Consider the following 12,873-nt stretch of genomic DNA (forward strand, 5'->3'; position numbering starts at 1 on the left):
TCTCAGATTGCAAACTGTTTAATGCAAATGTTCTTAGGGGTGGTGATCCCCAAGAATTTGATAGTGACCAAGAGTGCACCTGTGTGTGATCTAGTGTCAGTACAAATACAGCTGCTCTGTGACGGCCTCAGAGGTTGTCTAAGAGAATATTGGGAGTAACAACACCATGAAGTCCAAAGAACACACCAGACAGGTCAGGGATAAAATTATTGAGAAATTTAAAGCAGGCTTAGGCTACAAAAAGATTTCCCAAGCCTTGAACATCCCACGGAGCACTGTTCAAGCCATCATTCAGAAATGGAAGGAGTTTGGCACAACTGTAAACCTACCAAGACAAGGCCGTCCACCTAAACTCACAGGCCGAACAAGGAGAGCGCTGATCAGAAATGCAGCCAAGAGGCCCGTGGTGACTCTGGACGAGCTGCAGAGATCTACAGCTCAGGTGGGGGAATCTGTCCATAGGACAACTATTAGCCGTGCACTGCACAAAGTTGGCCTTTGTGGCAAGAAGAAAACCATTGTTAACAGAAAACCATAAGAAGTCCCGTTTGCAGTTTGCCACAAGCCATGTGGGGGACACAGCAAACATGTGGAAGAAGGTGCTCTGGTCAGATGAGACCAAAATGGAACTTTTTGGCCAAAATGCAAAACGCTATGTGTGGCGGAAAACTAACACTGCACATCACTCTGAACACACCATCCCCACTGTCAAATATGGTGGTGGCAGCATCATGCTCTGGGGGTGCTTCTCTTCAGCAGGGACAGGGAAGCTGCTCAGAGTTGATGGGAAGATGGATGGAGCCAAATACAGGGCAATCTTGGAAAAAACCTCTTGGAGTCTGCAAAAGACTTGAGACTGGGGCGGAGGTTCACCTTCCAGCAGGACAATGACCCTAAACCTAAAGCCAGGGCAACAATGGAATGATTTAAAACAAAACATATCCATGTGTTAGAATGGCCCAGTCAAAGTCCAGATCTAAATTCAATCGAGAATCTGCGGCAAGATCTGAAAACTGCTGTTCACAAACGCTGCCCATCTAATCTGACTGAGCTGGAGCTGTTCTGCAAAGAAGAATGGGCAAAGATTTCAGTCTGTAGATGTGCAAAGCTGGTAGAGACATACCCTAAAACAGCGGTCCCCAGCCTTTTTTGCGCCACGGACCGGTTTATGCCCGACATTATTTTCACGGACTGGCCTTTAAGGTGTCGCGGATAAATACAACGAAACTAAAACTAGTACCGGTACCGAAAAAAAGAAGATTTATTCATAACACACGTGAAAAGACCCAGGAAAACCGAGTTAACGATAAAACGATAACAAAATAACCCTGAAAATCATACATTTCACACCTGAGCCTCAACGACTCACGGACCGGTACCAGTCCGAGGCCTGGGAGTTGGGGACCGCTGCCCTAAAAGACTGGCAGTTGTAATTGCAGCAAAACGTGGTTCTACAAAGTATTGACTCAAGGGGCTGAATAATTATGCACACCGCACTTTTCAGTTATTTATTTGTAAAAAATGTTTGGAATCATGTATGATTTTCGTTCCACTTCTCACGTGTACACCACTTTGTGTTGGTCTTTCACGTGGAATTCCAATAAAACTGATCAATGTTTGTGGCTGTAATGTGACAAAATTTGGAAAAGTTCAAGGGGGCCGAATACTTTTGCAAGCCACTGTAAATGTTGTGTGATGGCAAATGATCACATATTTTAACAATATCACTTTCTCACTTAGTTATTTACACGTAGAATAGCATCACAAATGTGTCTTATGCTCTATCACATGTGTTCTACACACACACACACACACTGGGCTAATGCTAAGTGAAAAACATAGTAGTAAATGCCCTGGGGGACAGGGCTATGGCTCTCTACATCCTCTTGCAGACCATTACATGGGGAAACCATTTGAATACAAGCGCGCCGATCCACACAGGTGTGCACACGGGTGTTCACTGTTCGTAGACTTAAATCACACCTTTCTTGGCTGCTACTTCAAAGCACATTGTGCGCTGTCTGTCCTGCGTGCTGCACAACAACATTCAATATTTAGTATTTACTGCTGTTTACACTTAGCTAGATTAATGCGATGGTGTTGTGTTTAGTATGTTGCTTTGGTTTTTTTTTTTGCTTGTTTTCTATTCTTTTTCTCTCAACAGGTGATCCCGGAGATATTTCCCCCCCCCCCCCCCCCCCCTTTCTCACTGTCCCTCTCCCCTTCTGTTTTTCTTTTCCTTTCTCTTTCTTTCTCCCCTTCCTATACATAAACATAGTAGTAATTCTCTCTCTCTGGAGGGAAGGTTTTCAAGGATGAACTGAACTATAGGCACAGACTCGCGTGATGTATTTGTCTGTGTGTGTTGTCACTGTATTAGCTATGTTGGAACAAGGATGTATCTCTAAGCTGCAGGACAGTAGCTCGAGGACTGGAGTTGGAGACCCCTGATCTAAAAGTACTGCAGCACTATGCCCAAAGACATTAGACCAGAGCACAGACAGTAACAGTGGGGAAATGTAACTTCATAAATTTGTGCTCCCACTGTTCTACTGTATTTCTAAACCACTATATTGTGGATAAAAATATCCTAGTTTGTATTCTATAACATGTATTTAAAGCTTTGGTTACTTCTTATTTTGAATATGTTGCTGTATTGTTATAGATAAAGAAACCCGGTCTCTCAACCTTGCTACTGGATGGACCAGGCTCATACAGTACCACACTTCCATAAACTTTCACCAGATCCCCACATACACAGTGCAACTCCTTCTGACCTTCTCTATATTTGTTCATGAACATTCTCAAAGAAAACATTGCATCTGCAGTGCTCTTCCTCAGCATGAATCCATACTGCTGCTCGCTGATTGTTACCTCTTTTCTTAACCTAGCTTAAAAACTCGTTCTTGTTGCTTCATGATGCGGCTCAACAGTTTCATTCCCTTGTACTATGTACATGTACTACAGCTCTGCACATCTAATACTCAACTAATACTCCACACTTGGTGATTTACATACTGCCTTCCATCCATCCTTTTGTCTTCTCAACATTCTCTCTTTAGTTGTTACCACATTTCCATTTCTGTCCTAATCTGCTACATATCATTTCCAGCTCTCTGCCTTCCCAATCAATAGAAATCCCTTTCTCCTTCCTTAGTGTCCTGCCTCACGTACCACTCACTAAAAGCCTTGACCTTTACCACCTCTTCTTTATCATGCACCTAGCCTCGTAGTAACATCTTTGGTAACATCTTCCTTTACTTTCTCATTCCACCACTGTCTCCGTGTCCTCGTTACTCTGTCCATACACACCAAACACCTTCTTGGCAGTTTCCCTGAGTACTTCAGCTGTCCTTTCCTAGACATCTTAAGCCCTTACTATTTTTTGCAAATTTATATCTTCTTTAATTTCCGCTTCCACTTGCTTCCTTCTTTTGATGTCCATAGTAAATCTACAGATTACCATATGATGCTGCATACGCACATTGTCACCTGCCACCTCAGTGTCCTATCTCTTTGAGATCGCACCTTCCTCCACTCTCATACATCACCTTCCATTCCTCCATACCAACACCTCCTTGCCACCTCTGTTCTTTTCACCTGTAAGTCCACTGAAATCTGCTAAAATCACCAGTCTCTCAGTCCCTACATTTGGAAACCCTCCTCCCACAGTCCTGCCTTTTTTTTTCTCTCTTGCTGCCTCCTACCATCCCCTCCCCCTCTTTTCTTCCTTTGTCTATGGGTAACGGATGCACAGTTTCCACTGGCTCCCTGGTGGCCAACAGGACTCCAGGTACTCATTGTTAAACTCATGTCAAAAAATTCCAGTATGGAAATCTTATTGTTTATGATCCCCAAGTTGCCCTGATGCAACCCTCAACATTTATCCAGGGCGCTAGAAGTAGAAGTAGAAGGCTTGTGGCCCCCTGGTGGCTGAGTTATTTAATTAATCGGATATTGTTTATTGTAATTTTAAATGGCTCAGTCTCTAACTTGAGTAATTTCATTTTTTGTAGTATTATGTGTTGACTTAACTAAAGATTCTTTTGTGAAGTTTATCTTACCACCTAAATATATTTTATGTGTTTTCATAAAAAACGTGCACATGGTGCCACACATTTTGAAACATTCATATTAGTTTTTTTTGCTTGTTTTCTATTCTTTTTCTCTCAACAGGTGATCCCGGAGGTTGTTTTTTTTTTTCCCCCTTTCTCACTGTCCCTCTCCCCTTCTGTTTTTCTTTTCCTTCCTCTTTCTTTCTCCCTTTCCTATCCCTCACTCATGTCTGTCCCGTCTGTAACAACTGAAAATAAAATAAAATAAATAATAAAAACAAAGGTCGATCAAATGGACCAATACGGCAATGCCATGATGATCCATTTGGCAAAATAAATCCATTGGGTATCCTTGTTGGTCTTCAGACAACAATTCTGACGGCTAAAGAACCAAATGGGACAGGCAAAAAAAAAAAAGAAAAGAAAAGAAACATTCATATTATCTTCTTGTAATACTTATAATTACAGTCCATGTCATATTTAAGGACAGAGCCAAACTGTGGCTGTTGTTATTCAAATCATATTATGTGTGTATGTATGTTTAACGTGTGTGTGTGTGTGTGTGTGTTGCCAAGTAATGAACTCATTATCCCGCATTTATTAACTGCTCATCTGCATAGCAGCATAGAGACAAAGCTGGACAGCCAACAGAGACTGAATTCACATGTAATGAATCACATGCATGATAATGAGGGCAGGGGGCATGATTTAATGCATGCTCTTTGGTGATGTGTGCACACACGAGAAACAAAGAGAAGAGAAACAAATTTAAAGAAGACAAATATTCCAAAAATCTAAATTTGCGCCACTTCCTTCACATGGTCTGGGTTTTTCTGGGCCTTAAGTAAGTGAATGTGTGTTGGTGTGTGAGTGCATGTTTGGCCAAGATAAATGTAGTGTGCAGATGAGCCTACCCACTATCTAGGCAGCTACATATCCCTCGAATAATGAATGTTTGTGAAAACCTGCATATAAACCTGTTATTTGCATTTTATTTTTTTTATTTATTCAATATTACAAAGATTACAAATTAAGTAATCTACATATTCCAAGGCTGACACTATATCATGTGGCATTTGCCAAAGAAATAAATTAATTCAAGCAAAGCTAGATACAAAGTAGTCAGTGTACAATTTAAAGAGCAGACAGCTACACAATATGGGGACCAGATTAAAAATTGCATCTTCTGGTGCAAGTTTCCCTGAACTGGGCGTCTCAGATGTTCAGAAAAGGACAACTTTTCTCTAGTCCAGTCCAGGTGCACTCTGACCCTCGAGTATCGTTTGTATTGTGAGCACATGAGTGATGGCTTTCAAGGAACCCTATTCTCTATACTTCGTGTTACTGCGTGAAGGCTTTCCGTTGGATAACATCCTGCATTAAAACCCTGCAGGCTCAGAATGGGACAATAATAATCAAAGTTTTTAAGCCAATCAGGAAGTTAATTTCTCTCTCCTCCACTCATAACAGTAAAAGTATGTGAATGGTAAACTGGGGCGTGTAGTGTAAAGGTTCTATGAGTGGTCAATGGAAAATGGACTGGCATTTTTATAACACTTCAGTACTCGTATTGATGAGTCAAACTGGATTAATGCAATCAGCTTTACCATTAGGCTTTTAGCTGCTCCTCTGTTGCTCTTTGCTCAGTGCCATCATCTGATTATTCTGCACTTTTTCCTCTTTCAGTGAACCCATGCTGGCTTTCTCTTCTTGAAGATGGCCTCTTAACTTCTTAAAGTTACTTCTCCTCTATGTCTGTTGAGGGTAGACTATAGGCTGATTAATTTAGCATCTCCTTAACATGGTTTTTAAGCTTTCGTCTTCTCTTTAGGGGATTTAAAACACTCACCAATTTTCCTAGTTGTTCCAACTTGAAGGGGTAAACCAAGGCCAAATAAAAAAAGAGAACCGGCTGTGTTTCACAAACCAGTTTTACCTAAAACAAACAGAAAACGTGCTAAGGCTAATCACCCTAAAAGGTGACAGCAGGAGAAAATGACAGTCCTAAAAGGCAGTTCAACCTTTCTAACTCTTGATAAACAAGCTACATACAAATAGGCTGATGTCCACAGCAACACTAACTCCTCACTACAGAAAACTCGAGGCTTGGAGTTTTGGAGGGGCTTGGAGGCCAAGGAGAGGACCAGAATGTTGCTGCTGTCAGTTGTCGCTGGAACTTGTTTTTTTAAAATGTAAGTATTTGACACCAGTCTCACTATTACCCCGACCAGAGTGTCACTAAGACGCCAGCAGATATCTGAGAATGGAAATGAGAACTTTCTCAGTTATCTCAGCTATTTGTTAATGTAAATTCAACATTAATAAATGTCAAAATAACAGCAGCATATCAGTCAAGATGCAAATTCCCAGTGATTAGTAAACTGAACTATACGACTCAAACTGTACTAAACTACTGAGCAAACTACAGTGTTTATTCTATCAAGAACAGTGAATGAGTCATCAAAGAGGTGATTTTGAAACATTCTGGGAAAAACTCTTTCATCTTTCCTGCAATACCTGAACATGTAAAGTTTATATATCACCTTCCAATATAAGTGTCACAAAATGATTAATAAGAAAAAAGCTCAAACAAATGGACTGGTTCTTATTTAGGACTTTATTATTCTGCTTGAACACTTTCTCACAAGCCTCTTACACAAAGTAATACTCAATCCTTTTTCTATATCTAAGTAGCTCGTATCTAACATTCAAACTATGACGAATCCATCAGGAGCATCTCAGAGTTCAGTATCCTAACAAAGGGTACTTTGGCATGCAGACTGGAGGAGCCAGGGATTGGCCTGCTCCACCTCCTGAGCCACCCCAAGAGAACAAAAAGGGTTGGTTGGTGTTTTTTTTTTTTTACATTATGTTTTTTATCCGTTTTTAAACATTTTGAGCTTTTGGGTAAATTTTTAAAAAATGGATCTCAAAACTTGTTTGTTTTAATGTCAACATTCAGCAGGTATCCAGCAGCACATTTAGGTTCAAGGCTATTATTCAGTTGCACTTTAGCGAAATACTTAATAACAACAAGTTATTTGTCATATTAAGTGTCATAGTCCAAATATTCAAAAATGTAATAAAAGTAAGGCTAACCTCATTATGCCATCCCTAAATTAGGATTAACATCTACTGGTAATCTGGTGGATTTTATTAAACTGAGGCATATTGAACGTGTGCTTAAAGCTAGTAGGAAGTGCTGAAAGCAACATGAAATTCAGCAGTCCAGCCCAGACGGAGAAGAAAGGGTTAAGATAAACAGGGAGTCTTCACTTTAATCTTCATAATGGAAGCTAAAGAGAACTAATGATGCCTCCTCTCTCCTCCTCCCTCTACTCCTTTATCCTTCCTTTTTTCCACACCTCCATTCTTAACCTCAGGACCCTATCATCCTTATTGCTTCTCTGACTTCCATCCTTCACCACTCCATCATTCCTTACTCACCTCCCTGTCTTGTCTTTGCCACGTTTCCATTTGCATCCCTCCCTTCTTTCCCTCCTCAGACACAGTCAGGCATTACCACAGTGACAAATGGATCCTCCTACAGCACAGTACAGCCCACTGTATGTGTGTGTGTGTGTGTGTGTGTGTGTGTGTGTGTGTGTGTGTGTGTGTGTGTGTGTAATAGAATACAAGGATGGAATTTGGATTAAGACCAACATTTAACTTGTCTTAAAGTGTTAATGACGAAAATGTGTGTGTGTGTGTGTGTGTGTGTGTGTGTGTGTGTGTGTGTGTGTGTGTGTGTGTGTGTGTGTGTGTGTGTGTGTGTGTGTGTGTGTGTGTGACTGATAGTGGTAAACAGTGCAAAACTTTCTGTAGTAGGAGACAGAAGTGTGAAGTACATAAGTAAAAATGGGGAGGTTCAAAAGCTGCAAGGCATTCTTATCCAAATGCATCATGAAATGTTGCTTTGTCAGATGCCACCTGCTTCCACCCGTAAACATAAGTTATTTCATGGTATTGGTTCCTTGATGCTGGTTTTTCAGAAAGGAGACACTGGCCTGGTTTGTTTTTATTTTCACTTTTTTATGTTTACCTTTACCCCCTGGTAGGGCTCTAGAATGCGACCAATTTGGTCGCAAATGCGACCAAATTTTTCAGTGGTGCGACTAAAAAAAATATTTGGTTGCACCTGTGCGACCAACTGTTCCGGTAGCAAAAAAAATAAAATTCTGCAACCTTCCTTGTGGTCAACAACAGACACACGTTATGCCCCTATCATGGACTAAACCAATCAGAGATAGTCAGGGGCGGGACCTCTCTGATTGGCCGTGGTCCAGTTGAAAGTGCAGGTGGAAGAGAGAGGTGAGTAGCTTGAATAAAGCGATATCAATTCATTAAATCATGAATCAACTTTTAAATATAACTGTGTTTTACCAGAAACGCCAGATTCTCAGATTAAAGCTCACAAAACCATTTCAACAACAACCAAACAGCAAATGAGAGCAGGTACACGGATTCCACACAAAGACGTAAACACAGAACGGACCCGACGCATCAGAATCAGCTTTCTCTTTCTCGGCTTTCTCCCCCGACGGCCCGTAGACGGACACGCTGTCGGAGCTCAGCGATTCTGATGCACCCGTCTTTTGCGCTGATTCTGAGGTGCAGGTTTTGTCTCTCTCCAACCAAAATTCACCGAGCCAGCAGCAAAAGAAGCAGCAAACTACGCTTCACATTTGATCAATGTCGTCATGAATTTTGCTGTTTTGCTTCCACGACTATTAAAATCACACTTCATGCACAGCTAGCTCTCTCTCTCTCTCTCTCTGTACTTCAAGAACAGTTTCCCGTCTCCAATCTCTGTTTTCTGTATTATTCATTCACTTATTACCCACCAGTCTACCGTTGTTTGCAGCGCTGTCGGCTGCCGTCTTTTTCTTTTCTTTTTCTTTTTTTTCACTTAAATGACCTCGGACAAGAAAGCCTATTTTTTCTGTTGTTCAATACTGAAGAAATTTAAACTTTATATGCAGAACATTGTAGAATATTTTTAAGGTTATCTGCTATAAAAAGCCAGACCAAGAAAATCTCCTTCATGTTTTTCTGTGTTTTATTCTCAGTTACTTTCACACAAAGGCATCTGCTGTGATGTTCACAATTCTGATGAAGTCAGTACTGATAAATGATCAGAATTATAATATTTCTGACTGTCTGGGACTTTGAAAACTGGAATGAATAGATTATAGAAATCAGTGATGATACCCAGCCCTAGTGAGCAGCCTAGGCACGACAGAAGTGGATGTAGCTGTAATAGGAAAAGAACTATTGCTAACCTTTCTGTTAAGTTAAGGCCTGATCCTTCTGAAATTCATAGCCAGTGCTCTGACACGGTGTCATCAATCTTTGAATGCTGAAAAAGCACAGTGTATCCAGAAAAACACATTATATTATATTATAATGTGTTTTTATTATTATAAAATTTGTGTGCGCCTAACTTTTGTGCCCCGGTACGCCCATGGCAAAAAGTTAGTCTAGAGCCCTGCCCCCTGGTTGGGTTCAGGTAGAACAAAGTGGTTGGGGTTGGGGAAAAGTTGTGCTTCAAAGTGCTGTACAGAAACAGCACTTTGGGCAAACTTTCTGTTTTTAAATGTGCTATATAAATAAACTGGATTTGGATTTCAGTTAAAATCTGCCCATCACAATAGTTACTGTACACTGAAAAACCATAAGTTATGAGTAGCAGCCAGACCCAATATCCTGAGCCAGAGGCCTGGCTCAGGATATTGGGTCTGATTAATTTTGACTTACTTACAGTGTGTGAATAGTGTTGTGTAAGTAGACAGGATGAAGAATCTGAAGCAGGCAATTGAAGGAGTGAATTTGAATGTTGTCAACACGTATGTGCCACAGTCACACATTTAGAGGAGAGAGAGGAATTCTGGAATAAATTAGACAAAGTGGTAGAGAGTGTTCTTGAGAGCAGATTGGATCAGACCTCGATCAACATACAGGTGAACCGTGAAACTGTCTTTAAGAAATGTGTTTAAAGATTTTAGAGCATGTTTAGTGCCACCTTGTGTCATTACAGAACATGACATCAATACTGCTTCACTAGGTTGTGAAGCTGGAGTCAGACACTCTGTTTGATATCATATAAATTAAGTCTTATCTGAAATTCATCCATTTCACATGTGTGTTTTCAGCTGAGTTTAGTCAGTCTGTCTCTCGTGTTCTTTTCATCCTGTTCTCATAATAAACATCCTCAACCAGCCTGCGAGTCCCATGTTTGGGTCCCCTCTTCTCCACATCCACACAGCAACTCTGACATTTATTGATTACATAAGTTCCATTTTTGCACCTAAACAAATATGAATAAGTAATAATGACTCAGTACTATAGACTGGTAGTTTAATGATTTACACATCTGCCTAACAAGGGAAAGATTTCCCCATTGTATTCCAGGAGGAGATACAAATCTTTGGGGTTGTGTCAGGAAGGCCATCTGTTGTGATGACCCCTCCCTTTAAATAAAGGAGCGGCTGAAAGTAGCTGTCGTACTCAATATAACAGCCTGAGCCACCAACACATTGCACTGGACATTTTATTTTTCTGAAAATGTTTGTTGAAGAGCATCAGTCTCACGCTGTCTCTGACAAACGTTCCCCGGAGTCCATGTGGGAGTTCAGCAGGTTGTGTAGATGCACTTTCCAAAACTCACCACAGGATGGCAATGTTCAACCAAAATATGTGCACAACACCACCCAGGGCTTCCTGACCAGGGCAGGTAAACATGATTTTTGTTGCTTTTTAAAGCTGGTATGTTAATATATGTAAGAGAAATGTATCAGTTACAAAAGAGTGTTATTACTCTGTACTGTCTGTGAAATGGAGAATCCCATTACATGCAGTATTCACACAGAAATGTCACATATCAACTCCTTTCTCTGAAGTCTGTTTAAAAACAATATTTCATTTGAGACTTAAAAACACCACTGATTAGATATGCACCAGTCAGCTACCATGAACACACCTAAAAGCAGTTTGCATATAAGGTGTAAGAAAATATGTTCTTTTATAAGCCTTAAAATACTACATCTGAACACAGAAGCAACTACACTGAGCTGTTTGCTGATATCACCATAGCTCTTATTGAAGTGGCACTGATCAAGAAAAGACAGGTTGAGTTGAAAAGATTCAACCTTTTTGGTCTGCGGACGTAGTGCACGAGTGTGTAGGTGGTGGTACTAAACTGGAATTCACCGAGCTCCTGAGTCTTTTTGGTGCTTGATTTTATACAATCATGGAAGTGATTGGAACACGCGAATTCAATGAAATGAATTTGCTTGGGTGAGTCAACACTTTTGGCAATATAGTGTACATATAGCAGGAACACAAACCTCAAGCAGGCCCTCTACCATAGGCCTGGGTGTTTGAGAGAGAGCGTCCAGGAATGGTGACGCTATTTTCTGGGGGATTGAGGAGGTTGATCAGTAGTTGGTGATTTCATATCTCTAATATGGAACCTGACCTCCTCCGGAGCAGGTTAGTCTACAGGATAAATCAGCACAGCAATGTAATTTATGTACTTTTTTGCTCATTACTTCTTAAACTGACGTTTTACAACTTATTTTTACTTTCATTATACTATAAGAATGGACAACCAGTCGTCTTGGAGGGAGGGGACCTTGGGGCTTTTACCTACTTTGACAGGATGGATGCTGGGTGGATAGTGTGTGTAATAATATATAAATGGCCTGTATTTATATAGCGCTTTACTAGTCCCTAAGGACCCCAAAGCACTTTACACATCCAGTCATCCACCCATTCACACACACAGGTGATGGCAGCTACATTGTAGCCACAGCCGCCCTGGGGTGCACTGACAGAGGCGAGGCTGCTGGACACTGGCTCCACCGGGCCCTCTGACCACCACCAGTAGGCAACGGGTGAAGTGTCTTGCCCAAGGACACAACGACTGAGACTGTCCAAGCCGGGGCTCGAACCGGCAACCTTCCGATTACAAGACAAACGCCCAACTCTTGAGCCACAATCGCCCCCAAATATAACTCTATATAAATATAGAGTTATATTCTGTCACCTATGAATAAATTGCACATCCTTATTGCATATCTAGAACATGCCGCATGTGTTCTGGGATGATTTTTATTATATACAGCTAACTTAAAAAGCAGCGCCACATTTTTATAACAATAATAAAGTCAGAAAAGAAGGTCAGCCATGCTTCATTAAAGCTGTTTAATCTTAATGTGCCAGCATGTCAGAGAAAATCTGCTTTAGTTTAATAAAGATCTGACAGCTTTAGTTTCCACCATGTGACCTATTCTAAAATGCATTTAGAGAATACTTACCTTCTGCTAAAGGCTGCATTATAACAGGTGTTTTAACATGTACGTATCACTATTTTTTTAATATCGATGCGTCTACTGTTAACTATACCACCAGCCTGGATAAAGAGATTAGGACATGCTGATTAGGCTCACAGGGCTGCTATTGTTCTGGATTTGCATGAGTCAGTGCTGACAGAGAAGATACAGTTTTCTGTCACCATGTTCAACAGCTACATGTCCAATAGAGACAAGTGTGCGTGTGACTATATTCTACTTCCATAAAGTCTCAAACAAGTAAAACAAAGAAAAGTCCTAGAGTAGGAGGTAACAACAAAAAAACTTGTGTTAACTGTGTAGATTTTTTCATGTACTGAACTAGTCAACAAAGAAATATGCACTTTCAATGACTATGAAAGATAACCACGTAAACATTTCTTCTGTTGTTAGCAAGTTCACTTTCTTTCCCCAACATTTGTTTCCTGAAGATTGAGCACAAAATACTACGTTCAGTTGCTCCATTG

This window comes from Neolamprologus multifasciatus, chromosome 4 (genome assembly GCF_963576455.1).
Source record: "Neolamprologus multifasciatus chromosome 4, fNeoMul1.2, whole genome shotgun sequence".
In the NCBI taxonomy this organism is placed as follows: domain Eukaryota; kingdom Metazoa; phylum Chordata; class Actinopteri; order Cichliformes; family Cichlidae; genus Neolamprologus; species Neolamprologus multifasciatus.